General features: G+C 42.8%; 1 protein-coding gene across 8 annotated transcripts in view; it reads left to right on the top strand.

The window, feature by feature from the left end:
• The first annotated feature begins 236 nt into the window (after positions 1-236).
• Positions 237-26,365, top strand: part of ACSL4 (acyl-CoA synthetase long chain family member 4) — a 60,125-nt gene continuing 33,996 nt past the window's right edge. For 6 of the 8 annotated variants that reach the window (XM_006033560.3, XM_006033563.3, XM_006033564.3 and 3 more), the window contains exon 1: positions 11,533-11,586. The gene's annotated coding sequence lies outside the window, so the exon portion shown is untranslated. Of the gene's footprint in view, positions 254-11,532; positions 11,587-26,365 lie in introns of those variants that run through there. The other 2 variants (XM_025215376.1, XM_006033562.3) reach the window with 2 other exon arrangements.

The following is a 26,365-nucleotide window of genomic DNA, read 5'->3' on the forward strand; positions in this document are numbered from 1 at the left end:
CCTGAAACCAACACAGCCTACACAGTGCATCCCTGAGGTCTAGCATCTTGGAGTTTTAAAGAAACACGTGCATTTCTTTCTTTTGGTAGGGCTGGGAAGAAAGTGTGCTCCTGCCAAATTGCCTCAGGTCATAAATACAGCTCTGCCAAGCTGCTTCAACAAATACACTATCCCTACACCTAACTAGGTGAATGCAGCTGGAGTTCGGGTAGATTAATTCCTACAGACTGTTAGCAAATCCAGAGAGACAGAGGTAAGGTTGTGTGAGTGGGTACCTTGCACCTTAAACCGCTGAAAACCAGGAAATTTGAGTTTGAATTGGATGCTTTGAAAGAGGATTAGAAAATTCAGGGCACTAATTCACTCTGTTGAAGTCTTTTGACGGTGAAAAAGCATGTATGATCTATCTGCTATCCCTACAGGAAACACTTTTTATAGTCCAAAGTGATCCCAGTGATTTAGATTAAGTACTACGTTGTAAGCTTTCCAGAGGCAGATGGATCTGCATTTGTTTTTGTGCAGTGTCTTGCCCAGTTGGTCCCTCTGATACCTCTGGGTTTAGCTGTTCTATTGAAACTAGCCAATTGCCCATAAAGAAAGATAGGTGGGGGGCGGGGGGCGAGAAACAGAGGTCTGCGACCCTTTTTCCCTCTCCCCCTGCTGCTTTGGGCCAGGGCCAGGGTCGCTCCCTGCCTCCTCCCCCTGCCCCTGCTTTGGGTTGGGGCCTGCAGGTTCGGTCTCTCTCTTGCCCAGCCCAGCCCAGCCTGCTGCTTTGGGCTGGGGCCAGGGTTGTTCTCCCCCCACCACTTCCAGCTGGGGCCAGAACTGCTTCCCACCTGCCCCTGCTGCTTTCAGCTACGGCTGGCACCCATGACCATGGCAGCACTTGTGGTGCTGATGGGGTGCAGCCACCAGTGGCCTCCTGCCTGCTGGCTGTTGGAGGGGGGGTGGGGTCACCAGCCCCCAGCTCCAAGGAGCAGACAGGGGGGGGGGGGGGGGGGGGGGCAACACTGGGGGCGGGGGGCGAGGCCAACACTGATGGACTCGCTCCCCAGTTCTGTCACCTCTTATAGCAGCTCTTTGGTCTCTGTCGTCCCCCTCTGCCTCCAAGGAGCAGGGAAGGAGAGGCCGGGGCAGGGGGGGCACTATGGCTCCTTGGTTTTTATTGTCATGGCTGCGCTCTGCTGTCTGTCCCTATCTGTGTAGGGCACTCTGATTATTTGCTCTCTGATTAGTTGTCGTGGCAGCCAAAGTGTTACAGACGGACATACTTAGGCCTTTTATAATATTAGAATATGCAAGACGGGCAAATAAGTAGTCTTACACATCATTAGAAAATGGTGGCTTAACTAGTAAGATCTGAACTTAAATTTGAAGAACTATATACTCTCTTATAATTGCATGTGGGCTATAAATTCTGTATTTGTTACATTTTGTCACATCTAATTAGTATTTGTTACTTTTTTTTCTCTCAGACTTTGGGACTGAGTGTAAGCCTTGTGAATTGAACGTCACTGAACTCTGAGGTTTTGTTTTGTTTTTTGTTTTTTTTTCTTGCTGCTAATTTGGCTATGGTTGTTTTCATTTGCTTAGTGATGCTAGTAGTTATTCCGCTGTTCACTGTTTAGGGGAAAGACAAGCTTTTCAACACACTGTAGAAGACCCATAATACTATTGTCCTTCTGTAGGGTGCACTTGCCATCTTATTTCATACTCCTTCTAATGAAAACTAACACTATGTGGCTTGAGATTTCACAAAGCCTGATGTATAACAAATTAGAGAGATGGATCCTAAAACCATTGTGTTTTGAATGCCTCCTCTCTCATTCCTACCCTTGTGTTAGATTTTTAATTTAAAATGAAAATGCCCTCCTCTGGCCCACTTGAAGCCAAAGCACTGATATTTTTGTATGTATTAATGAATTCCTGAGACACCTTTTTGAGGAAACATAAACTAAAACTATTTGAGTGATTATTCTCCCAAGGAGTCGTATCTGGTTAATATTAATCACAAATGTTTTCTAATGAAATTGTACTTATTCCTTAACTTAAATTTTAAGGTATTATTAGAAGAATGAATATCTCAGAAGAACTAGGGGGAGGCTTCTGGGCCCAGATGAAGTCTATTTAGCTACCTAGTTCCCATTTAATTTAATAAAAAGGTACCCAAGTCCCTGGGGCTGGGGCATGTGATTTAATGTTGTCTCATGGTTTCTATAGTCACCTCTTTTTGGCTGCCATTTTAAGTATTGCTGCCAGTTGCCTATAGCTATGGGTAGTGGAAGTAAAGCACTACCATGCTGCTTGACTAACACTTTTTTACACCCATTTTGCACTGGTAAAAATAGGCATACAAGTTGAAGGCATTGCAAAAAAAAATGCTAGTTCCTTGCTTTAGAAGTTGCTCCATAAAGATGAATACCCTGAACTTCCACTTAAGTCAATATGAGTTGAAGGTACTTCATAATTCATCACTTCTCTTTGGAGAAATTGCACTTCATGTATTAATGCATTCCACTTAGTCCTGCCTGTTGTGTGAGAAAACGTAATTGTCTTGAATTGACTGTTGGTGGGTCACTAAAACATATCTGAGATCAGGGCTGTTTTACACTGCTGCCATTGCTTTCAGCAAAGAAAATGTAAAGGACTGGATCTCAGGCAGTTCAGATTTGTGTAGCTGTATTGACTTCAGTAGAATTGTACTGATCTTCTTGTTCACAGAGTTGACTATGTATTTTGTAAAGCATATCAACTTGTTTTTGTTAGCAAAAAGGAAATTTGTGGCTTTGCTCATCAGCTGTGAATAGAGTATATGAAGGTTCAAAAACAAAAGAAGTGATACACTGTACAAAGATGCAGTTGGTGGGGGTAGATAGGGTTTTTTTTTTTTTTTTTTTTTTGCATTTTTGTTGTTTGTTTGTTCTTGAGCAGTGTCCGTTATTTTAAAGTGTAGTGATGCAGCTCTACCTTGTGACTTTTTTTTGCTCATCGATTTCCTAGTGTGGGAAGATGCCTTTTCAGTCATGCCCTGATAAGTGCTCTATTTTTAAGAATTAGACCATTACGACAGTAGGAATGTTAATATACGCCAGTAAATATTAAACTAATTTGGAACTCCTGAAAGTCTATTAAATTGGAAACAATTTGACATCATGAGGGACAGACTTAAAATAGCACAACACTTTTCAGTGCTTTTTACAGTAAAACTTGGTCTGATTTTAAAGTTTTTTAACGTGTTTAGACTTGGGAACCTTAACTGACTGGTTTTAAAGCAAATTGTTTTTATTATAAAAACAGAATTTAAACTAGTGATACTGAGAGTATGGCAAAAAATGCCACATATCCGTGTGTTCATTATTGAAGGTTGTTTTGTAGAAACAAGCAGAAGGAGGGGCAGAGTGGCATCTTTTAATTGTGAAAACAAGGAAAGTGCTTAATGGCCTTTTTAGTTTCCTCCTTTGTGCTTGTGTGTTGTAGTGTAGATATGATTAGCTGTTTTTGTGACATCCTGCTAGTTGACTATATTTGGCAGAATTACTTGTCTTGCAGTCTGGCTGCACTAATTCCTACTTTTTGTGACATTTTGCTGTTTGAGTGAGATTGACGTTAGAAGGAACTCCAGTCCCTAGTTCTCCTAGGTTAGATGCTTTTACCAGTAATATTTTGACACTATTATAACGTAGGTGCTAGATTAAGTGTGGAAATATTTTAACACTTTGTATATTAAATGTTATCTGTTCTAGGAAACACAAAGGTAAAAACAGAAAATGTGGAGTAGTGTACTTGCTTTTAGCACATAATCATGTCTTTAGTTAACATCTTTATAAATAAGCCACACTTCTGTGGCCCTTGCCCCATGCATGATCCTAGATGAGCAGTTGGTATGGATTGAGGATTTGTCATGTGACCTTTTCTTCTAAAGTTTGTTCTCTTCCCCCTTTAAACTCTGACACAAGAATTCTTTTTCAAGTGCTTGTCAACATAGTCCCTATTCTTGATGTATTCACGTGCTGAAATTGGACTTTTTTGGATAAGTGTCTGTCATTGATGCCTGCACCTTTCTCATTCTTTGAGCTACTGTAACAGCATACGAGGTAAAGAGATGCATAGCCAGTATCTGGAGTCTTTAGTCCTAGAATGCTTAAGGCATGTGGTCCCTGGGCATCCACCAAGTCCAACAGGACATAGATCCAGTATCCTAAAAATATCTGTACCTCCACTAGAAGAATTGTCACAACTCTAAGCATACCGTGAGTGTCTGTCATCCTGAATAAATTTTGCTGTACTGGTCCCCTTTCTCAGCCCAGCCTTTACTGTTGGTGGGTGGGAGCAGAGCCTGGATATTTTTCTGTTGCTGGGGCAGTTTCAATCCTTCAGCCTTTCAGGTCAAAATCAAAGCCTTCCAATATATCTGAGACATTGCACTTTTGCTACAGGCAAATCGGGAAAAGCAATGTATGTTGCTAGAGCTCCTCCATGGACTTCTACCAGACTGAATTTGTGTGATGCCTATCGACAAAAACACACTTGAACCTACCATGTTCTGACTCACTTGCTTTCATAGCTCTGACACTGAGAGCAGACAAAGTACCCAGTCCCAGCAAAAAGGGTTTGAATTGTTGTCTGGCATACTGCTTTCGGTTCCCTGGAAAACTCTAGGCCCCTAACATCACTTCATTAGGACTGTAGGACTGTTGGCTCATGTGACCGAGTGTCATAAGTTCATGTATCCTCTGCTACTTCCTTCACCTGATCTCACCTCTGTAGTGCTGCTCTGTAGAGCTCTGGCCATCTGTTCACATCACCTCACTCTTGTGAAAGTTTTCCAGGTCTGACCCTAGGTGTCCTGCAATCACTTGATGTAAAATTCCCCCCTCTTCTTACCTTGTGTGGAGAGAAACTGCTTGCTATTCACCAACAAACAATCCTGTGTGATCAAGCACTCTAAGGAAAAAGGCTACTGGCTAACCACTTTTTTTTTTTTTTTTTTTTTTCCCCCCCCCCCAGTTAATAACCACTGACATTCTTTTGATGTCCATAGGGTTAGTTTTGAGTAGCTGTGCCTGTTCCTGTGCCCTTTAAAACCTTCAGGGGCCTTAAGGGTTGATACAACTTCTGCTCAGTCCTGCCACTGAAACAACAAATTCTACATGTGGACTGCCAGTTAGTAGGAACCAAGGGTGGGTAATAGAATTGGGGTGGGCAGTGTACCTTTAAGAACCAGTTTGGTTAGGGAAATAACCATTCCCTGTTCAAGCGCATGCCCACATAGATTCCTTTCCTGATGACTAAGAAGCAGTTTTCTCATTTTGTATGCCCTAAGGAGAATTCCTCTGCTCACGAATTCTTCAGTCCTAGATGGGTTTTCTCTTCATCCCTCCCTTAATCAGCCTCCTACAAAAGGAAGTTGGATATGCTGCACAAGCATGCAAGTGTTCTAGTAGAGTACAAGTACACCCTCGGGCATCTCCCTGAAAACGTTCTTGCTACGTACCTCAGTAGAAACAGGACTAATGCCACGATCTCTGTTGTTCCCTTGAACATTTACTGGTCCAAAAGTTTGGTTTTTATAGTATCCCTCCCCTTGAATGTTTTCTGTTTAATCATTGGTCAAGTACAGGAACAGAACCCACAGCTATGTATTAAGTTTGTCAGCTGCTTCAGTGGAAACCAAATGGCTTGGTGAGGACAGATCGGCTCATGAAAGATGATAACTCTTCTCATACTGGAAAGTTCCAAATGCCAGCTGTGCTGTTGATCCTAGTGTCAGTACTTAGTAATTGAAAGTGCCTCGACACAGCAGAATTCTTAGCACGATGCGAGTACTCGGTGCAAGGGATGCCTCGCTATGGTGTGAAAAGCCTTGGTGCAGTGATCAGCTCCCTCCAAAACTAGCAGTTGCACCGTTTGGATGCATGCTACCGATTGACTCATTGTAAATTATTCACACCCGGCGGCTAGCAATAGGCTCACTAGCCGTATAAAAGCTTGGGTAGTTTCCGCCCAAGTCAGAGAACTTTGCGTGTACGTTGGGAACGAGTTCCTCGTGTACCTTGGAGCAGAATTGGAGGCCTGATCAACCGCTCCCCGTCGACGACCGTCCCGACATACCCTGCACCCTGCATGCTTGGAAAACATTGGTGTGATTTTGCTTGTGCCTACACTGTGTGCATCAACGCAAGTCCCTGTGTGTCAGTTTGTAAGTAAAGTTCTTTTCAATTCAACCAATATGCATTTGTGCCTAATTCCACTCCATCGCGGCCCCATTCCAGCTATATTCGGCACCCACACCTAGTAGCCTTGGATAGCTTACAAATCTTCAGTTCACCCAAGAAGATTTTATGCCCACACTCAGAAGCTGACTGTGCTTGGCATTGGGAAAAATTCTGTATTGTTGATCCCTACATTACCAAACAGGCTTACTTTTGGCTACTGCTGTGGTTTATAAACATTCCTTGAGTGAGGGTCTAGTAACTTTGTGCTGATGTTTGGAACTACATTCGATGAAACTGTATTGGGATCTACCATAGTTTAGGTCCTTTTTCCTGCTTTTCAGGAAGCACTGATTCCAGTATATCCAGCATCAAGACTATCTGAGTCAGCAGCAACCCAGTCTGGTACAAATATGTTCCCTAAAGTAGAAGTGTCAAACATATGGCCTACAGGTCAGATCTGGCCCAGGGAACTGTTATCTAGCCTGTGGGGCTCCTGAAGGGGCTGGAAATGTGGGGGTGAGACCCTCTGCCAAAATCTGGGGTAAGGAATTCACCACTGGATCTGCATGTCAGTGGTAGGAGGCAAGTGATGGTTGCATTAATGGCTCTCTGATGCCACTAGCCATGTCACTGGAGGTGGGTCCAGATCTGCCCCCTGAGGAATCCAGTGGTGGAGCTAGGAATCCAGTCTGTGGATCTAGGTGAGTTTTGAAAACCCTGCCCTAAAGGAACACTCTTCCCTTAGGAATGAAGAATTTTCTTTTTTCCAGCATGATTGAATGCTTATCTGGTGCTGAGTTGAATCAGAAGACATCCTTTCACTTAAATAGGACCAGGACATGATCATCTAATTGCATGAACTCCAGTACTAGTTATGGGGATTATTGGTGCTACGGAGTTCAGACATTAATCTGTAAACTCTCAGCAACTGTTTCTCAGTCCACATTAGAATCTGAGGGAACTCACTACCTCCTTAATCAAGCTGCAGGTTCATCACACAAGTGTTTTGCAGTCCGAATTATAAAGCCTTCTATTGATCTCAAATTCCATACTAAGTTGTTCATTTTTAAATGGACTTGCTGTAGCTGGACACACTACTGAACACTTGTTCCTGTCCTCCATATAGGATGAGTAGCTGGCATCAGTGTGCAGTTGATTTTGAAGGGTATGGAGAAGCATGTTGCTAGGCAGTGGAGACATGGCAAGACAATTGATGTGAAGATGACACCATTATTTTGTCCAGAAGAGGTTGATGAGGAAGAAAAATGACCATATTTCAGAAAAGGCTTCAAGCTTGGACACTGAGTGTACCTGGGAATGTTGCCTATAAGCCATATAGACAATGGCCTTTGGAAAAAAGTGTGGGGAGGAGGGGGAATTGTTTTGTTTTACATGAATCAATTTATGAATCACTTTATCACAAAAGTGAAACTTGTACAGAAGTTATCCTGGGGCTTGGAGTTGTTGGGTAGCTTGTCAACATGTCAAAAAAGTAGAGGCCCACTCGGTTCTGCTGCTCTTAAAAATTGTGGCGGTGATGTGTGAACTATAGCTCATTTGACAAGCTTTAGTTCAAGTGCCCCCACTGCCATTTTTTAAGCACTGGGATGCTGATGTACCTGACGCAGGAGGCTGCTGGATTGTGCCCCCTCCCCCCCACTTCCAAAAAAAAAAAAAAAAAAAAAGTTTATTAATGTCAGTATTTTCAAATGCCTTGCATTATTACTAAATATTGGCATCAGCTGATATGGCTGGTTATCAGCAATCTGTATATGACAAGAACATTTTTATTGGTTCACCCCTACAAATAGGCTGCTACATGGCAGACACTAGAAATCGTGCATCTGAACATTAGCTGATGGCTATGAAGCACCTGCAGCAATTAAGTACTTTAAAAAAAAAAAAAAGCAAACCTCTGCCTTCATTCCCCCCCCCCCAACTCATGAATGGGGACACTCCTCATATGTCTTTAAACTCTGCTCAGTATGTCAACTGCATAACTACTTGGTTATTTCCCATAGTATGGCAGATGTCCCACTTTGACTAAGATTGATGTTGAACTATTTAAGCTAATCCAAGCCTACAGGCATGGGGTGTGTCATAATAAATGAGATGGGTCTAATTGCAGTTGCTGTAGGCTAAAGAAGTCCTATTACTCCTTGTAAAACCTTTCTAGTTTGTAAAGCAGTGAGAATTGCTGTTCTTTCTGTGGAAGAGTTCAGTTCAAAGCAAGAATACAAATGACCTTCAGAAAGCTACGTGGCTGAGACACTGATACTGAATCAAATGAGTTGTCAGGGGAGCATTAGAAGAATTTGTGCCACCTCGGTTGTCAATCCTTTCTCTCAAAACTAGGAAAATCTGCCACGCCAGCTGGACCATGGAAGTGTGGACAAAACTAGCCTTATTAGTTGGCACTTGTCATGGAGTGCAGTAAATGCAGCACGCTGTTCTGTGTAAAGAATGTCAGTCCCTGATACCCATCATTTAGCAAGCCTGCTCAGTGTCATGGAGCCTTCTGATTGTGATATTTGAATATGCTGTGGAAATAATTTTTTTTTGTCTTCTGTACCAGAAAATTGCTGAGCTGCTATGTAAACTTTGAGCAACATGTGTAAGCAAAGTCGATGCTGTCAGTGAAATTTAAGTGAAGAAGCATTGTCGCATTAGAAGAAACAACCATGCTCTAAGGCTTTTTTGAACAGCACAGCACATTAGCTCTTGGTTTATTATCTTGGTCAGATCATCTGAAACCAGTGGGTTCAATAATCAATGGCTAATCTGAGAACAGAAATATTGTTTCCTAATTAGTCTGCTACAAAACTGCATAGTAGCTAAGAACAAAATAACTTCTAGCCAAATATCCTCCCTGCCCCCTCCCCCTTTTTTACATGGCATATGAATCAAATATGCACAGTGTATTGACTGTATTTGGTATCTGGGCACCAGAGTCAAGCTCTAAGATACGTACAAGGTTAGAAACCTGATTCTTGTATTTAAGGTAAGGTTCTGAAGTGCTTAATTCTGAAACCTTGCACCAGACCTTTCTTGAGCTTGTCTTACTTTAAATGTTCTATGATGCTGTAATATAACTCACGCTCTTTAATAAGCAGCTAAGTCAGCCACACCATGAAACTACATTATTTTAATATCCTGCATAAGGTTTCTTTGCTGAATGTCAAAAGGCATTGATGTGATCACTTGTTTTGAATATATTGGGAGGGGTGGGGGACAGGGACAGCTAAGCCACGCCACTTAGTTTCTCCAAGTTCATTTTCCTGCCAGGGACCACTGACCCCTTGTGTCCATGTGCATTTCAAGTCAGTGAATGGATTTAGGAGTCTGTTCCAGCAGACCCCTGTTTCAGATTGAGATTGGTTTAAAATTTGTGACCTTTGTTTATCATATAAAGTGTCCCTGTTTTTTTGTTTGTTTTTTTTTTAAATCTCTTTGCTGATCTTGCTGTGGGCTCCTGTTTTTAAAGTGTCAAAAACAGGTAACTAAGGCAGGTAGCATGTAGTTTTGCATTTCCATTTTTAGCTCTTTAAAGTTGTCGGGTGCTTCACAAAAGTCTGAGAGCGCACATTGTATAGTGTGCAATGGGTCAGAATGATGTGTGGTAAGGAAGTGATAAGGGAAGGGAGCAAGAGATACTTGATGTTGTCTTCCTGTTTTTGCAGTTGCCACCTAATAAGGGAAGCGTGTGAGGACACAAGTTGCACTGTATCTTTTCCCGATAAACAAAATTGACACTAGTCTATAATGTTTTTACATTACATTATGAACGTGTCATCACATTTCTGACTTAAGTTGTGTTTTTTACACTATTTCCTTGTTCTCTACAGAATTCTTGCATCAATTGTTTGTCCACTAGGTTTCCAAAGCTATATTATAAACCTGAATATTTGTCTTTCATTTCCATTTAAAAAATGGGTTTTGTATGCCCTATTTCACAAACATGCAAATAAATTTTTGCATTTTATGGGTTATTGCATGTTTAAACAACTCTCCCAGTAATCTTTGCATTGTTTAAACATCTGTATGAGAGAGTGAAACAGCTAGAAGGTGGAACAAATCTGCCTTTTGTTCATTGAGACTGTATAGCAGGCTTACTCCTCAGAAAAAAGTAAAGAATAGCCAACTTGTATAAGTGTTATCTTTTGATGCTTCCATTGGGTATTTCATGACTTGGATTGCATATATTTAAGTAGTTGGACAGTTACTTCAATAGTAGTCTATAGTGTTTGCCTTTATAAGCCTAAACTATGCATTGTTCTGACTAAATTTCCTGTTGTTGGTCTGTGTTTTAATAACAGCCCATTGCTTGCCTCCAGCAAAAATGACTGGTTTGGTTAGTTTCCTTAAATAAAATGGGACTTAAAAATGGAGCATTTTGAAAATTTTAGTCCAGACTTGTAATGTTGGTGGTGGTCAGTGTTCCCAGCAGCATAAATGAAGGGAGCATAATTTACCAAATAGTTCAGATCTAGAAAAGGTCAGAAACGAATTTGCGACTCTTGACAACTGGTGTGTGCACTCCAATTTCAAAAATATTGTGTTCAGAGGATTGCTGCCTCTGGGTTTTAAGCATATATTTTACTTAAAGGAAACTATAGAAAATGCTAAAGCAAGGACAAGAGAGTGCTTTTTCAGGGTATTTTAGGAGGCACCGAGAAATCAATAGCCTGCTGCTTTCTCTCTCTTCCCCCCCCCCCCCTTTTTTAATTGACTGTATTTTATCAGGTTGAATCTTTACTTCACTTGTATATGTACACAGTACACCTGAAGGAGAGAGGCCCGATGATGAAAAATCGGTTTTGTTTGGGTGCAGGGTAGACTTGCACCTTATAGACTAACTAAACCAGAGAGAGAGGGGAGACCAGAGCATAAGCTGAACCCAAGCTTGCTTCATCAGATGCTGTGAGAGGACACTCAGAGTAGTGTGTAAAATGGAGGGAGTGATTTGAATACGACAGATTGGGGGGGAGGCAGTTCTGGACAGGCAAACCAGGAGGACATGGTTAACCATGCTAGTCTGAAGTTGAGTAGAAATCGGGGCACATCTGCACTTTATAGACTAGTCAAAGGTGGATAGGTAGATTTATATAATACGTAATAGCACACACTTTTGTGGACTGAAGCTTATGTCATGAGGAGCAAACAAACTCATAAACACAATAAGGGTCACAAAAGCTAATCCAGGTAATGGGGTAAGAAGTTATTGTCTGTTTTGACCATACCCGACATACCTGTTTAGATGTGTTCATAATCTGTAAATTGTGCATACTTTCACCACTTCCTATCTCTTTCCTTTTAGACTCTGCTGAAATTGCCTTCCTGTCAAGCAGCCTTCCACATAGTCACTGAAAAGGTCAGTTACAATTTGATTATATACATTTCCACACACCTTTTAGTGTGAATGGCTCATTGTAAAATAAAAACTGTTACTTATTTGCAATAGAGAGAAAATATAAGAAGATTAACAATAGCCAGCGGCTCTTCATGAGCTTTTTTTAATTGCCTGTATAGAATTTTAATAAACATTAACTTTCTAACCTCATGAATAATTATGGACTCATTGGAACTGAAATGTGAGCTATAAGCACTCTGAAGTTAGGAAAAAATGTTTCTGTAGACTGAATTTTAGGGTTTTCTTTTTTCTCTTCTTTTTTTTTAAATACTTAATCTTTGTCCAAAAAAAAAAAAAAAAAATTACTGTGTGCCTCATGCCAACAAAGTAATCATTACAGTGAAAACCAAATCCAGTTTTGATCAAATAGATCATGGGGTGTTTCTTACATGTGCAGTGGGGGAGCAGACTCGATTTAATTGAATGTGCTCTGATGCGCTGTACTTACAGCATGTCAGAAGAGCCTCCCAGCATGTCTATAGGCATCCATGGTTTCCACTTCTGATTTCTGGTTACGAAGGAGATGAAGCACTCTACAAAGGGAAAGTAATGGGTATCTAGGAATGGTAAACTGACTGGGCAGAAGTGTTTTGGTTTGAAGTGGAACTGCAGAAATGTCATGCTTGGAAATGTTCAATTCAGAAAAACGATAATTTCAAGGATACCCTAAACAAGAATTTCTGATGCATACTTCTGGGAAAACAATTGCACTTGGGCTTTATTATCAAATAAAGTCAATGTTCTGACTTGCTGCTTCCAGCTCACAGGAACCTATAGCCTGGGTAGAAGTAGAAACATTATGGTAATTATATAGTTTTGTAACAGGGGGCCTTCTTGGGACTGATCTTCCTGTGACCTGCCCACCTGTTTCTGGGCTAACCAACTGCCTTCTTTTCTGCCATGCCTTGATAATTAAATAGTTGTTAATTAAGCAGGCAGCTGCCCATTTCTTGTCCTGATGCCAGGGGGCACCATCTGGGGCTCCGTTCCTCGCCTACACGGCAGCCCAAGCCTTGCAAATGGCATCCAGCTGTTATCCACATCACCAGCCCCACACTGGGCCCCAGAATTCTGCTATTTGAACCTCACCTGGATCCTTCCGTTCAGGCAGCCTATTCCGCCTTAATTCCAGGCTGCGTAGCTCCCTGAGCTGCTTCCCCCTTATGGGTGTGGTCCCCCTGGGACCTCTGGCTCTACTGGCCCTGGCCCACCTCCAGGCCAGTCAGAACCCCAGGCCCTCAGCTCTGGGTGTCTGTCGTGGCCCTTCAACCCTTCCAGTCCTGGCCCCAGCATGGACTAGTTGCGGGGTGTCGACAGGTTTGAGTCTATGGCCGCACTCTCTTGCTGGGGTCCACCTTCCAGACCCTACAAGGGGGTAACCCACCCGGTTGTGGGAGCTGGGGTTAAGGCGCCCCAACCTGCCTTTTACTGGGGTGGTAACTGGCCTGGCACTTCCTGGGGGCTCCCGTACCACTGGGAGCCCCACCAGGCCACCCACTTCCGGCAGGGTCCAGTATTAGGTCATGCCAGGACCAGGAGCCTCCTGACCATCCCCTACAGCTCTTCCCTTACCTCCAGTTGATACCTGCAGCCAGGCAATGTTGTTGCCCTCATTCCAACAGTGAAATGCCCTGTTTGTATGGGCAGCCCTGAATCCAAAATGGCTGCCCTAATCCGGCACCTGCCAGCTGCTGTCTTCAGGCCCTTAAAGTGGCAGGCAAAAACAGTGCCCTGCCACAAGCTTCTCAATTTCAGGTGAATGCAGGGCCAGTCTGGGCTGGATTAGGACTCTGCCCCTCCCCCACATGCAGTGTTATCCTGGAACAGCTAGAACAGGCACCATGTTTAGCACAATCCAGCTGGGAGCATGTACTGTGGATACTATACTGGCTGGAGTGAGTGCCATACTACACGTGGTGCCCACCCTGGCCAGACTGCATGCACATGCTTTGGGAACTGTGCTGCAGACACTGAGTCACTGCCTTCCCTGGCAGCTTCAGGACCCGTACTGCATGTGGTACTTGCAGACACTGCATGCAGCATGGGTCCTGGAGTGGGTACCATGTGTGGTGCAGTCTGGCCAGGGTGGGCACCCTGTGTAGTGCAGTGCCTGCTCCAGGTAGTCTGGGACCCACAGTACATGCCCCACCCATTTCAGCCCCTGGGATCTGCCCTGCATGTAGCTGCCATGCACACACAAGTGGAGTGGCTGGAGCAGGTGCTGAGTGCTGCATGAAGTGCACATCCTGGGCCCTGCCTGCAGGGCTGGTTTGGTATGCGCTGTGCCCTGTGTGGAATTGTTCAGATGCAGGGACAGCACCAGGGGCTGGATGGTGCTGAAGCGACCAGCAGACCATATGTTTTTTTTTTTTTAATGTTTTTAAGACCATACTTTATAAGCTTTTTTTGTTTTTGCTTTGCTTTTAGTAATATCACTGCAGTGTGACTTACCAGACCCATTGTATAAAGTAGGTTTTAGAAATGATGAATTTTGAAAAACTAGAATTTTGAAGCTTTAATCCAAATAGCTGAGATTTAAAATTTGGTCTTGTGGTGAAATGCTGCTAGCAGCGCACATCTGAGCTAGCCCCTGTACTAAGCAAGGGTAGCTAAGGAGACAAGAGTTGGAAACAATTTAGGACCCCTTCTAGCTAGTGTCACTGTTTAACCCCCTTTTCTGTGTAATCCATTAAAATGTTCCTCAGTGTCTGATTTTTTTTTTTCACACAGGCTTATAATAAACTTCAAGGCCCTAGTTTCATAGCCTCTCTAATTAAAGGAAGGTCCCATTGTAAGACAGAAGCAACTCTTTGACTGGGCCTTAAAGGGGGATATTTTATGAACATAGCGTGTTTTAGGAGAGGTCTAAGGGTAGTTGACATTTTCTCAATGACAGCAGTAATATTCTATTTCTTTTTCCGGAGGATAAGCACTCCTTGAATGTGAAATGCTCAATGATATCTGCTGCCTCCTCTTACTCCCCTCCATGTTATAAGTGTAAGGCTGCTTTATTTCCTACTGCAATTTGCATAAACATTACTACTATGACTTAATCTATAACCCCTGTTGCGTACCTGTTAGAGCAGGGGTGCACAATTATTTTGGCTAATGTGCCACTTTAATGAGTTTGGGTGAGCTGTTGAGGGCCAAGCGCATGCAGTCTTTTTGAAGATATTATTGTAACAAATTATAGATTTAAATAAAACCATATACTAAAAACCAAACATCTACTACAACATTTTAATTTTATTTACCGAAATAATTGCTGTCCTGATTTTTATGGGGTTTTTTTTGAGTAGTACATGTAGAGTTGATTTTTACATAATAGCTCAAAATAAAGTCCTACTTTCGTATACTGTTGGGGTGGGGGGGGAAGGTGGAGAATGGTGAAAGGAGCGTATGTGTGTGCAGGGCTGCCCTCATACTAGGTCCCAGGAGCCTGCCAAAGATGGGGGATGGGGGAGCAGGGGTTGCAGGCAGCAGAGCTCGCATGGGTGGTGTGGCGCATGTATGGTCTGCCCCACCAAATCCGGCCTGCAGCTGACTCCAGTGCTCCACCTGGGACTGATCCCTGCTAGCACCATGCTCCTGCCTGCACCTGCCAACAGCACCACCCAAGCTCAGTTTCCCAGTGGGACTGCCTTCTACCTACTCAGCCACCTGCAGGTGGCTGCTCATTATGCTGGGTAGGCAGAATAGGTGGAAGGTGGCCGGGAGCTGGAGCCCCATGTGCTGAGGCAGGAGCTGCCTGACTGCAGCTTCCCTCCTTTCCTGCCTGGGTGCGTTGTGCCTGGCACATGTCCCTGTGGCTCCTGGCACGTCCTCATGCTACCTGTTGTCCTGTCCCTACTGCACTGCTCCAGGCAAGGAGACACTGGAGGCAATGGGGTAGGGATACTGAACAGTACCCAGATGGTGGCGGCAGCAGCAGCGGGAGCAGCCCTGCCAGTAATCTGTGGGTCCTGGCCAGGGCTGGTGCAGTGTTGTCGGTGGTTGCGGGGTGGACGTGGGCGGGACCGTGGCATAGAGCAGGTGGGGCTTGACCCCATGTGAAGCACTGGCAGGTACAGCCGTAGGCCAGGTACAATCAATTGGAGGTCCAAATCGGGCCTGTGGGACACTGTCCATCCCTGCGTTAGGGTTTGGTGGTGACTTATGGGGCTATACTCAGCCACTGAACACCTGTGCTTTTTTTTAGCAAGAGCGTTATTTTATACCGCTGTTGGACCAGCTGTAGATGTCCGCCAGCCTATATTTTCTGCTGCAGACACTGTTTGTGGCTGTAAATCAAAGGAAGTGACACATGTGACTTGTTTTTGCAAGTTTAGCCCTTTAAAAAAATGGAACTACTGAGAGAGTAAAAGTTTTTTTTTGTTTTTTTTTTTTGTTTTTGTGTTTTTTTTTTTTTGTTTTTTTTTTTTTTTTTTCTGTTAAAATTCTTCCCTTCATTTCTCTAGTGATGTACTAGTTTCTCACTTTTTCCTAGGTTGAAGGTAATGGATTTGAAGTAGCCTCAAAACTTCAGGCTGCCTTGAAGGAAGCAACTTTTATTTATTTATTTTATTTTATTTTTTTTACAGTGGTCAAGAGGCTTAGCAACCTCTAGCTCTGGTTCTTGGATTTTCATTTAACTCTTAAATGGGGGGGGGGGGGAAATGTTTCCTGCATTTTTGTATATAAAAGAAGATATACTACTGTTTGGTAACTTTTTTTTTTCTTTCTTTTTAAGATGCTTTTAAATTCAAAGAATTGTTGCAGCATTGTTCACTTGCCATAGCTACTGACGTTATAGTCTCCCTCTCTCCCTCTCTCCCTCTCTCTCTCTCTGTGTCAGTGATCCAATTCCCTGATTAACCTTGCCGTGACTAGACTTAACAAATTGAGCCAAGTTTTTGCTTTTGTGACTCCCCTCTAGTCCGTCTCCTGCTTTGTTTCCTCTGGACTGGTTATAAGCTATGGTTAAAAAAAATTTTAAAAATGCTAGGCTTATTTATGTTATAGTGCAACCTACTGGTCCCACTAAAAGAAACGTTCCCTACAGGTATCTCAGTCTGTTGTTCTGGGAGCACTATGAGTCAGATGCGACTTGAACAAAAGCTGGGGAAGTCTTACAGAAACTTTGAGCCATATTTTATGTAGGTTTTGAGCACATAAAATCTAAAATGTCAAATTAATATAGGTTTCAGTTATTTCTGTTTTACTGTGTCTCTGTATAGCTTTCTGCCCTTCGCTTTAAAACAAAGGGAAGGATGCTGAGCTAGATCATGCGTGCACTCTGAACAATGTGTCGAGGGGCAGAGCTACCCTTGCAGATCTCGCCAAAACACGGTGAACAGCCCTGTGGCTGAAATAATTGCCTGCCCCATTTTAGATGCACTTGAAATACCAAGGGCTTCTATCTCAAATGACTCTTGTTTCAAGAGAGGCATCTCCTGAACCTGTCCTTTTTAAATGACATAACATTGAATACTGTATTCTTTACACAAGTACCAATATTTTTTTTGAATTCCACATAAAATGTTACTTTACTTTTCAGTTTTATGCAGTTTACAGCACAGGTGAGAGGGATGATTAGATCCAGAACTCTCAGTAGTAGGAAGGGAGAAACCCTATATTCCTCTTCTGTACCCACAGAAGGGATAGAAATGCAGGAGGACTCCAGAACCTACAGAGATTTTGTATTCCTTTTCAGGCAGATGGAAAACCATTGTAATGCAAGACCACTAAAGGTGGTAAGAATTTTTATGGAGCTGAGGAACCTGTTTTTAGAGAAGTTCAGTAGCTTGAAGGGTCATATGCACAGATGTTCCCCTCTGTCCTCTTCCTTCCCCACCCCCCCCAGACTTCTATAGCTACTACTTCAGAATAACTTTACCTGAGGAAACAAAGACCTACCAATATAATTCTAAATTATTTATCTTTCTGAAGTTACGATTTCTGGCTCTGTTAATAGAGAATTATTTTAAAAATGCTCTGCAAAAAATGTTTTGTGTAGGAAATATGGAAATTAAGGAGTCTGACTGTTCCTGTAAAAATGGAACAATCATTTTACTGTCACACTTGATACCTGATATCAGAAGATGGGGAAACAATGCAAATCCAAGGCTGATATATTTTATGATGACAAATGTGCTTAAAGAGTAAGAAGTGTCGGAGCATGTTTTTGTAATGTGAAATTGAATATTGGCAATACCAGACAACCAGATGTCCCATTTAATACAGTACATGCTGTTCACTACTTGAAGTTTGTCAGTAGTAAGTTATGCACCAGTCATCATGGCTTTTAGTTGCAAACAAATAAGGCAGACTGAAATGGAATTGGGTAATTAAGAAACAAACAGCCCTTTTCTGGAGTAAAAGGGAGTTGGTAGGGTACAGTTACTGTGTGAATGTTATTACCACTGTTACTCACATACCCTGAATCTTTTAATAGAATATGTAGAGGGTTTAGTGGTACACATCACATACATGGCTACTCAGCAAGCATCTACCCTTAACTGTGCACATCCTTATATTTTCTAATTTACTGCAGTAAAATCCCTGTTATCCAGCATGAGTGGGGAACGGGGGGGTGCCGGTAAGCTAAAAGTGCCAGTTACCTGAGGTACAGGGTTTCCGTCCGGACGTGGAGCAGGGGCGGCCAGACGTGTAGCAGGGGCAACCGCACACAGAGTGGTGACAGCACAGGGGAGGGGGGGGGGGGGGGGGGGGGGGCGCACCCCCCCCCCCCCGTACAGCAGGAGGCAAAGTGGCGCAGCACAGCCGTGTGCATCCCGCTGCTGAAAGTGGCGCAGCAGGAGGCAAAGTGGCATGGCGCCGCACTAAAATTTCAGTTAATAAGGTATTCCAGTTGGTGAAGTACTGGATAACAGAGATTTTACTGTAGTATGAATTGCCCTTTTGGCCAAACGTTATTATAGGACAATGCTGATGCTGTGTTTTCTTTCCTAAGGAAGTAGGTTATGCAAGTAGGAGACAGATATGCACACACAACATTACTTTCCAAGAGTCTACTACATGAACGTATTGTACGGACAGATTCAGTCCTCCCTGCCTTTTCTCCCTTATTTAGTAATATTTTTCAAATCTTGTTTTGGGAATGTTCTGCCTGTTTTTTATGATGAATGCATTAGAAACATAGAAGTGTTTAAAACACCTGCCAGGTGACACAGTGAAGTCAGGAACCAGAGCTTAGCAATGGTAAATTTTAATTTTTATAGAGTTCAAACAATTTTAATCAATGAGCTTCTTGGCTCGTTGAATAAGTACTCTATTTCCACTGACATTTGTGTCATATCAGAAGCTTGACAACACAAACGACCCTAGAGTACAGAAAGAAAGCATATCGTTTCATAAGTCCTGGGCCTGTAGAATGGTAAATGAAGGCTCTCAGCCAGTGGGGAGCTGTGCTAGGTCAGGACAGCTTCCAGCAGGTGGTGGGGGGAGAGTTGGTGCAGGCAGGGTTGGCACAACTCCTGAACAGCTGGAAGTTAAGGGACTAGGAGAAGCAGCAGCAGCACGGGTGCAGCTTACTGGCTCTGCAGGCATGGTCAAAGCCCCTGCCCCACTACTGAAGCCACCTGGCCCGCACTGGACCACAGTTGGGTTGTTCTGGCCTGCAGCACCCAGAAAGAATCAAAAACAACTTTGTCTATATTTCTTCTCATCTTTATAACTAAACATGAGATCCTTGAGTTTTAAGATACTCCTTATTTTCTTATCTGATGTCATAATCCACTGACACTACAGTTGATGGCTGCTAAAAGGATTAGTAGGATTATGATTTCTGAGTACTCTGAGCAGATCCTGTTTTTGTGCAAATGTTGCGAGTGCTTTGAATACAAGTGGAGTTACTTTCTAAACAACTTTTTTTTTAAGGAGTTAGCTGCTCTATATTTAAACCCTAGAAGGCCAAGTAGCTGATGGAATTATATTTTAATAGATTTGTGCCTGGAATTGAACAGCCTCCCTGCCATTACTTAATGCAGTTTGCTAATTTCCAAACATCTGTCTGCAATAATAACTAACCAACCTCACAACTGTATTATGAATATGCCTTTTAGAAAAGTTGTATGCCTTTGACTTGGTGTGCTGGGGCAGATGGCAGGGGATCCACAAGGGGCCCAGTACTCCTTGCTGGCAGCGGGTGCATGTGCACCTCTAGGCAGATGGTGGGAGAGGGGCGGGGGTTGTGCTGCCTCAGCCCTTCCCTGTTTGCCCAGAGGCGCGCACACAGCTGTTGCTGCCAGGGAGCCTGGGTGGGCTCCAGACCTTGGTGCAGCTCTTTGCAGCCTGCCTACTGTAGCTGCCCAGAGCCTGGGCCAACTGTGGTAGTACGTAGCTGGGAGGCTGCAAACAGCTGCACCAGGGTCTGGAGCCACAGCTGGGATCTGCTGGGGCAGCAGCAGCTGTATGCATGTCTTGGGCAAATGGTAGGGGAGGAGTCAGGTTGTGCTGCCCCAGCCCCTTCCCTGCCATTTGCCCTGAGGTGCATGTGCAGCCACCACCACCCCAGACCCGTGCTGTGGCTCTGGACCCCAGTGCAGCTGTTTGCAGCCTCCCAGCTGCCTGCTATGAGTAGTTCAGGCTCTGGCTGGTAAAAGCTGCCCAGAGCCTGGGCCAGCTATGGTGTGCCAAGCTAAATATCCTTGCATGCCATGCTCTGGCATGTGTGCCAGGGGTTGCTGACCCCTGGTCTACAGCTTTCCTAGTATATCTTAATCTATAGTATACTAATCGGTTTTGTATTTCCTGCTCAGCAGATGAATGGAGCTATAGCAAGACTTCCCAGAAACAACTTGGACTTTAAACCTCCCTCCTGCAATGCTGAGTCTACATATAAAATACATTTTTAAGGGGAAATGGCTTACAGCAGTAATTCTGTAGAAACTCATCTGAGCACTGAATTATATGAAGTATCTGAGCGCAGGAACTGGGCGTGATTCCTAGAAGGACTCTGCTTGAGGTTCCCGTTCTACGAATCCATCTGCCCAGTACTTCTCTCTCGGTTTTTTTTTTTTTTTTTTTTTTTTTTTTTTTTTTTTTTTTTTTTTTTTTTTTTTTTTTTTTTTTTTTTTTTTTTTTTTTTTTTTTTTTTTTTTTTTTTTTTTTTTTTTTTTTTTTTTTTTTTTTTTTTTTTTTTTTTTTTTTTTTTTTTTTTTTTTTTTTTTTTTTTTTTTTTTTTTTTTTTTTTTTTTTTTTTTTTTTTTTTTTTTTTTTTTTTTCCAGTTGCATAGCAAGGTAATTGTGGTGGTTTTTTTTTTTTCCTTAGCCCCACCAATGTAATGTAGATAGGGAGGGCAGCTCCCCTTCACTTCCTAAAAGTGGTGTAAGCATATTGTGAGTTTTGGTTATGGTAGTCTCTTTAACTGAACTACTGAAAACATTCATGTTACAGTTGCTGTCACCCATGCTGGTAACATTTTTCTACATTTATCTTGTTCACCAAGAGATGGTACAGAAGAGCCCTAGATCTCAGGTTTTACATTCAGTATAGATGCTCTATTGAAGTAAATGTGGTGGTTTTGGTTTTTGTTTTTCCTAACAGCTTGTGTAATACCTTTTTTACAGCTACTAGAAAAGATACCTAATGCAAAAGTAGCTGTTTGGTGGATAGGATTTATTTTTCCAAGTGGTCATTTGAAAATTAATGCCATATAGATATTCTTTTTCTTCCTCATGTTAAGACAAAAATGTCCAATTTGACCATAACCTTTTGTTAGTTTTCTTCCTCTTTGGAGTTTTGGTGGTTTCTTTGCTTGCTGCTCCTCTTTGGTGCTAAATACCAAACTCAGTGAATGACAGTTTTGTACAAAAGGCTGTGGCAGATTACTTAGTCGGCGGTCTTGTTCCTCCCCTTCCCTAACCCCACCTCCCTAATTTAAATGCTTAGTCTTCAAACTATATTATGATCCCTAAGCTGCTCATTCTGTCTCTGCAGCAACAAAACAATCTGTCTTTCTCCCCTCTGGAAGCAAGAGCAATCTTCATGTTGTGTTGTATCTCTGCATTTCAAACTGCAGCAGAAGTCTTAACTTTTCCCCCAAAACATTAGCCCAGTGTGCCATGCATTTTGTTGCTTTTCTGGACTGACATCTCGCACATACCGTGGGGTCCTTGAATTCCTCCACTTGTTGATCCGTGAGTGTTGGGGGTGGAGGGTAGAAAAGAAGACTCAAGATCTATGACTGTTTTAAGTAGGGTCCACTGCAGAATAATACTTTTTTTGTGCAAAATTGCCATTTGTTGACACTTTTCTCCACGGTTCTTATTGCTTTTTCTGTCTGGGTTGTAAACTGCTAGGGACATCAATCCTAAACTCTAGTGAGATGATGCGGATGAAGTGGTAGATTATTTAATGGCTGCCACCCATCAGTTGTTTGATACATAGAATTAATACCCCAAAAAACTAGCACATGATATTGCAACCCCAGCAGTGAAGATTTTCACTGAATCTGTCAATTTGCTCTCTTCCCATCGCAGGGTGCTACTCCCAAAAGGTTGCCTTTTTTTATTTTTTTATTTTTTATGTTTTTTTTTTTTAATAAAAAAAAAGTGGGGCAGGCGGGTGTGGCCACACCTAGATAGCTGTGATGAAAGCTTTAAAACAGATTTTGAAGGAAAGAATAATAATGGATATGAAAGGAAACAGGATAAAATACATGTTTTATTCAAGAAAGATCATGTCAGATAAATCGAATATCTTTCTAGGACAGGATAACTGACTTTTAGCTCTTGTTTGCAGTAGACCCTGTCTCTCTTTCTACTTAAGTAAAGCATTTGACATCATGTCTCTCAGGAAATTCTTAGCAAATCTGGGGAGAAATACAATAAATGTAAGGTAGGTAAGGAACAGATTAAAGGAGAGACTACAGTCTGGAAATATCAGGTTGTATATCAGACCAAACGGAGATTGGTGGTGTTACCTGGGGATCTGTCTTGTTTGTTATTTTCATTAGTGACCCAGGTGCAAGAATCAGTGTGTACTTATGAAATTCATAAAGAGTGCACAAGTAGGAAGTGTTGTCAGTGCTGAAGAGGACTGGATTATTGTATAGGAAAAACTAAATAAGCTTATGTACTGGAGTAATAGAAATGGTATGACATTTAATAGTATGAAGCTGTGCATTTGCAGACTAGTACTTGATTGAATGTTCAGATGCCATGCATTGAGGTGCTCTCCACCTCCTTTTTACTTTTCTGGTTTTCTCCAATAGGGTATGTGCACGTTAATTTAGCATTACTGTTTTCTTGATGCTTTCTTATTGGTGTTTGAAAATTGGAACAAGACTAGACATGGGAAATGAAGTTGTAGATTTAAGATCAAATTGATTTTGTATACGTAGAAGTAAAGACCTGTTAGCAAAGTATACCCTGAAAGACAGATGCACAAAAAGGTCTTGGAAATGAGTAGGTGCTGGTAGGGAAAATGAAACACTTGTGAGGTATGAATCACTCCAGGCAAAACTACAAATATCATATTGCCTATTCTGATTGGTGGCATACCCTCCCGGTTGTAGTACTGTTAACGGATTGGAATTCAATAAAGAGTGGTAGGCGCATAGCCCTGATAAACACACACAGTACTGCTCTCTGAGGTGAGATGTGCCAAGGGTGGTAATACTATGACTGTTTTAAAAAACTGTCTTGTGAAATAAGGCATTCCCCTTCCCTCCTGTTAGCCCTTATTCTGAACCCTTCTTGAAACTTGGGCAGAAATGGGAATGAAATAATAAAGTGAATACAAAAGAAACCCAAATGTTTTGTCTATTGGAGTCTACTGGAGAGTTGTTTTCTTTTTTCTTGTCTCCTATAAAAATAATACTGAGCAAAGTTGTGACATGAGCATGATGGACCCCTTTCCACCAAAACAGCTTAAGTGCTTACCCCGTAGTATTTTTCTCTTGTATCTGGCAGTGACGGGGTTACTGACCCACTTATTTACTACAGAGTCTTTACCAAGAGAGGGAGATCTTAGTATAACTTGGGTCAGGGTGACAGTAACATTTGCTAGACTATTTTTAAACTGGGCAGGGTTTGGGTTTTTTTTTTTTTTTGTGCATTAAAGAACAGAAATTAGAGCTGCTTGTCTAGATTTAGTTTCTCTCAAGACTTGGAAGGCTGGAAAAGGTGGTGGTTGTTGTTGAAATAAATTTAGTGTTTTGTATGGGGTTTTGTGTCTTCTCCTGCTCACTTCAACTAACTCCATTGATTGATCTGTCAGAGATCCTTTTGAGGCAGGATGGGTGCATCCCACTGACTCCAACTGTTTTAAGGACTGGTGACAGCTGCCTGGATACACCATTAGACATCCGGAAAACTAGAGATCTCAGTACTATTTTATAATCTGAGACACCTGACTTAAAGCCCTCTCCCAACCTTTTCCCTTGGATTTCCCTTATTGGACCAGCAGCCGTGCAAATCCAATGGTGCAGATTTACAACTAGTGAAGTGCTATCTTAGGCATTAAAATGGAAAAGTTTTTAATTAGGCAGAGGAGGATAGAGGTGCATTTGCAGGAGACACTTCCCCAGTTTAAAGTTATCCTCTGTACAGAGCCCCTAGTTGTGGAGTACTTGCTTCATCTGTTGGAGCTGACACTGTTTGGAGCACATGACCGCACTTGTATCCTTTGAGGCAAACATTTGCCTTACCTTGTGCTAAGGGTGTTATGGTTCTCATCCTAGTTAAAGTGAGGGGGGGAATAGCTTGCATGTAGGTGGGGAAAATTTGGTTTGGTTTCAGTGTATTGTAATATGGGTCACAGGTGCATAAAATAGGTACAGAACTTCTAAAGATAAAAAAAAAACAACAACACAATTCTTTTTTTTTTTTTTTTTTTTTTTTTTTTTGAGGGTGTGCCAATACATACACTGTACTACGTGGTTTGAAGCAGTGGGGCCCAGCCTTCTTAGTAGGCATGCTACAAGGCAAGCCCTAAACCCAGTGTGTGACACTTGAATCCCCTTTTCCTTCCCAGTCTGTTGCTCTGCTTTCTGCTCCCTGTCCCATCTGCTGCTGTTCTCTCCACCCTCCTTGATCTGCAGTGTGCCTATGTGCTGTGGGTTGACCACCCTTTGTTTAAAGCATTAAAACTTCCAAAAGTAGTTAACACCTGTACAGTCACTAAGTGCTACATAATGGGCAGTTAGGAATAAATAGTACTGCTTGAAACCAACTTCATATGGAGTTATTTTTTAACATAATTGGGCAAAACCATTAACACTGTTAATGATTAACCATTAACTTAGTTGCAACCACCTTAAACTACAGGAACACTCTTCTATTGAAACGAGTAGTACTGGAGATCAGGGAACCCTTGCCTGGCTACCAGTAAGGGGTGTGTAACCCCATTTTAAGAGCAGAAGTTTTGTAGCTCAGGCCACCAGCAGAGCAAGGGGTTAAGGAACAGCCCCGTAGTCAGGTCAACCGACAGGGGAGTTGTATGACCCAGCAGGCTTGGCTTCCAGCCATATAAGCCCAGGGCCTGAGCCAGAGCAGGCAGTCTAGCTCCGAGAGCAGCTGCTGGTAACCCAGGAGCCCAGCTAACATTAGAGTTGGGGTAAGCAGCTCTGCAGGCCTGAGAACAGGGGAATTACTACCTGGGGCCCAGGTAGTAAGAGGGGCCCAGGCAGGCGGCTGTTATTTAGGGTTGGACCCAGAGCAGGTTTAGTGGTGCCTTTTTTAAGAGGGCTTACTACTGGGGTTACAGTTTTTCCTGGTGGTAGTTGTGGAAGGAACCGAAGAGGAGAGAACCTGAACCCATTGAGGGGGGTGGAGCATGGGGCTGGAGCAGGGGAGATAGCTTGAGCTCAAGAGGGACTAGGTACATGGGGGAAAGTCTGGTGCCTTGTGGGGGGCAGGAGGGTGGCAGTGCCGGGAGGGGGACCAGGATGTATTGAAAGAGGCCCCAGGCATGGAGGGCAGAGCTTGGGGGCTGGCGTCTGGAAGCCAGGTCCAGAACAGTGGGCCTTGGCTAAAGGACCAGCCAGAGTAGAGGGGCAGAAGCCAGGAAGGCTGAAGTCCCACAGGGGGATAAAGGCCTGAGGTGTTGTGGTGACTTGGGGACAAGGGTCTCACCTGATTGACACAAAACACTTGTGAAGCTTGGCTGTGACTATGGGGGTGGCTAGAAGTCATGAATTTAACCTTTTTTAAAGGCATGTAGGGCTAGAGAAAGAGAGTGCCTTAGGCTCATCAGTCTCTGAGAGCAGCTTCCCTTTACAAAGTTTCCATCAAGACCGCAGCAGTGCAAGGCCTTGAGAGGTGGGGCAGAGAGAGAGAGACCAACAAGGATGAGGGGGCCTGTAGGAGTCCTTGCAGCAGCACTTGGGCACCTAACCTGTTTTGCTGACAAACATAAGTTTTGAGCCTGTATCAGGATCCACTAGCACTGGCTTCTTTACTTGTGAAGACTCCTGTACTGAGGATTAATATAAGGTGGTGAGCATACTTGCATGCTAAAATCTGTGACTTTTATCTACCTGGGGGGGTGGGTCTTATTACTTTTCTGACTAAACCAGTTATTCATTGGTATTGTAATGCTTCTAAAATCTGTTCATATTCTATAAAGCCCTCCTTAGATTGTTCAAGGCTTTGTGGCTTGTGACATCACTGGGTTTTGTATAGTCTTTTCCCTAGGATGAATAAACTGTACAAGCATTTGCACAATTTGTCCTTTTAAAAATATTGACATTAACTCGGATATGAATCACTTCCCTTAATTTCACTTCTCTTGACT

This window comes from Alligator sinensis, unplaced genomic scaffold (genome assembly GCF_000455745.1).
Source record: "Alligator sinensis unplaced genomic scaffold, ASM45574v1 scaffold646_1, whole genome shotgun sequence".
In the NCBI taxonomy this organism is placed as follows: domain Eukaryota; kingdom Metazoa; phylum Chordata; order Crocodylia; family Alligatoridae; genus Alligator; species Alligator sinensis.